The sequence below is a fragment of the Ostrea edulis genome, chromosome 2, assembly GCF_947568905.1.
Source record: "Ostrea edulis chromosome 2, xbOstEdul1.1, whole genome shotgun sequence".
NCBI classification, from domain to species: Eukaryota; Metazoa; Mollusca; class Bivalvia; order Ostreida; family Ostreidae; genus Ostrea; species Ostrea edulis.
In genome coordinates, this window is record NC_079165.1 from 83,195,327 (window position 1) to 83,198,632 (window position 3,306).

The 3,306-nt window shown below is 36.4% G+C and overlaps 1 protein-coding gene across 1 annotated transcript in view; it reads left to right on the forward strand.

The window, feature by feature from the left end:
* Nucleotides 1-609, forward strand: part of LOC125679605 (ras-related protein Rab-14) — a 12,519-nt gene extending 11,910 nt beyond the window's left edge. The window contains exon 9 of the mRNA XM_048918924.2: nt 1-609. This exon is cut by the window's left edge and continues 1,054 nt beyond it. The gene's annotated coding sequence lies outside the window, so the exon portion shown is untranslated.
* The last annotated feature ends 2,697 nt before the right edge of the window (nt 610-3,306 follow it).

A 3,306-nucleotide genomic window follows, 5' to 3' on the forward strand; every position in this document is an offset into this window, starting at 1 on the left:
GATATGATAGCCATGTAACGTTTGTGTAACCACATTGTCTTTCTTGCTTAGTTTGTGTGTCTTTGTTTTATGCTTCTTGTGATATTGAAAATTTACAAAAGTTCAAATTACATATCCCATCAGAGATTTTTGTTGCAGTTTAGATTTTTAATGTATTTTACATAATGTGAATTTAAAATTGCAACTTTATACAATGATTTTGGTATTTGGTGTAGAAAAGCTCTTTTTCAAGTTTTCCAAACAAGTGCTACATTTATGAGAGTGTATTTACTGCAAATGCTGAATTATCACAGGTAGAAAAACAAATTCAGAAGGCTGCTTCTGTTCTGCCACATTGTATCGTGGCAATTATTTATATGTGCGATCTGTTGGGCTATAATTCTTACCCTTCTAAAATCTCGAGATAGAAACAACACAAGCTTTTGACTTAATTACTTTCTCTTGCTTTGAAAACATGATATGGTTCATATGAATATATACAGGATATTCCACTGACAATATAAATATGGAAAATGCAGAAATAATGTGATATATATTGTACTTTAAGTCACTTTCACTCATTTAAATTAATATATTGAAGTCAAAGGAATAAATAAATTATGAAATATATCTGAACATATCGGACTATTTAATTAGTGTGGTTGTAGAGATTTAGATGAGGGAACACAAGCTGTTGTGTAGATTGAGATGAGGGAACACAAGCTTTTGTGTAGAGATTGAGATGAGGGAACACAAGCTGTTGTGTAGAGATTGAGATGAGGGAACACAAGCTTTTGTGTAGAGATTGAGTTAGGGAACACAAGCTGTTGTGTAGAGATTTAGATGAGGGAACAAGAGCTGTTGTGCAGAGATTGAGATGAGGGAACAAGAGCTGTTGTGTAGAGATTGAGATGAGGGAACAAGAGCTGTTGTGTAGAGATGGAGATCAGGGAACACGAGCTGTTGTGTAGAGATGGAGATGTACACGAGCAGGTGCGATGAGGGTACATATTAAGCTGTTGTGTAGATTGAGATGAGTGAACACGAGCTGTTGTGTAGAGATTGAGATGAGCGAACACGAGCTGTTGTGTAGAGTTTGAGATGAAGGAACATAAGCTGTGTGCTTGTAGAGATTGAGCTGAGAAAACGAGCTGTTTGGTCGTTCTGGTACATGTCATGGTTTGGGACAGAAGTAATGTACATGTATGTAGCTGCTGTTCAGCTATTAGATATTGAGCTTGGAGACCGTAGTCTGAGAATTTCTTCGAGTGGAAACTTTTTATATCTGAAAAAAGTTAATATGTGATTCATAGCTATTTTGAACATGAATCAGAAATTCAATCTATTGTGCCTGGGGATCTTTCCAGATTAAAAACATAGTAGAATTTTTAACTTTTTTCTCAAGAATCACTGAAACAGATAATCCAAAATAAGGATTTAGTTTTGTTCATGAGCCTCAGGGCTGCTGGTGAGAAGAGGGATTCAAGCTTTACATAGGTCCATACTGAGGAAAATTCTTTCAAAATCTTCTAAAGAACCACGGGTACAGTATGAAACTGATACCCAAGGATCCTCATGTAGAGTAGATTCATGCCCTCACCCTTCAGGACAGGGCTACATTTGCATAGGAATACACAGGTACACCCACCCCCATTCACTGTGTGACCACAATGGCGAAAATGTATCGTTCTGCTCAGTGAATGATGTAGGAGCATCGACAAGTTTTTCGTTTTGGAGATCCAGAATTCAAACAAAGTAATAATTGTTCATGTTATACATTGGTGGAATCCTGAAATTTTACCGCAGTCGTGATACTGGAGATATCAGATACATTACATTTAAATGGTCAAACTAGATGTGTTGACACGACACGAATACTTCCGCCTGCAGTAAAATCAAATGTAGGAAATCCATCGAAGTATAGCATTGAATTTGGTATCGAGATTGTATGTTACACACATTTAGTATAATGAAAAATTAACTCAACAACAATCCTTTATATGTTTTAACAGCCATAAAATTAATACATTAATTTATCTAAGTTTAAAGGGCACAACTCCATCAAAAATAAACAAAACTCTATCTTATTAATACATGTATACATCTGCATACAAGAAATCAATTCAATATATCAAGGCATTTTAAAAAAAAGTCCAGAAAACTGGTCCTAACATTCATTTTTCTCCATGAAAGGGACACAACTCCATCAAAAATCAACAAACTGGAACAAAATTCAAAATCAATCTGTAACTCATTAATGTACACCTGCATACAAAAAAAATCAATTCAATGTCTCGAGGTATACAGAAAAAAAATCTGGAAAACTGGGTGTCGCAGGACGGACAAGCTCTGGCATACACTTTGTAAGGTGAGGGCATAAAAGTCAGCAAATTTTCTTTCTTTCATAATCATTAGATAATGCTTTCAGAAGATTCTATGAAATTCAGAAAATGGTATTTGACATAATTAGTTACTAAGTGCTAAAAGTTTATTAGGAAAACCACCCATTGTGATTGGCCTAAAGAAACAAGAGGTACTGTGAGCAATGCTCACTAAGAATACCCCCCGCTTACCCCAATCTCCCAAAGGGTGTTGGTAATAGGTATAAACTTCTTATTTTCGCAAACTTCAGAATAAACTTCAGTATTATGATCCAAAAGGTATCTAGGAACACAGCATCTCCATGCGATGAAAAAAGCCGTTAAAGAATTTAAATGGAAACCATATTGCTACTTCGATGTCCAGTGCACGTGACCTTTGACCTTTTGACCCCAAAATCGATAGGGAACATCTTCATCCCATGGGTAGTCCATATGTATGATATGGTGACTGTAGGTGGAAAGGATAACGCTTTAGAGCCCGGAAACCATATTGCTACTTCGATGTCCAGTGCGCTTGACCTTTGACCCCAAAATCGATAGGGAACATCTTCATCCCATGGGTAGTCCATATATATGATATGGTGACGGTAGGTGGAAAGGATAACGCTTTAGAGCCCGGAAACCACTGCGTCTACAGACGGACGGACGGACAGACAGACGGACAACCCGATTCCAGTATACCCCTCCACAACTTGTTGCGGGGGGTATAAAAATTATAACGTGTCTTGTTATATCCAGTCGGTTTAATTTGAGTTTATTACAGCTATTGCTTACTGTATTATAGTCCAACTTTAAACAAAGATTACTTAATTACCGTAGGTGATTTTGCTGAGAGAAAATATATAACAAACTAGCATTCAATGTAAAACATGAAGTGTAACTCTCCTTTAGGTCCTTTTTGGTTTTTGGTTCCTTTTCCTTCACAGAAAAATAACAAAAAGTGAGA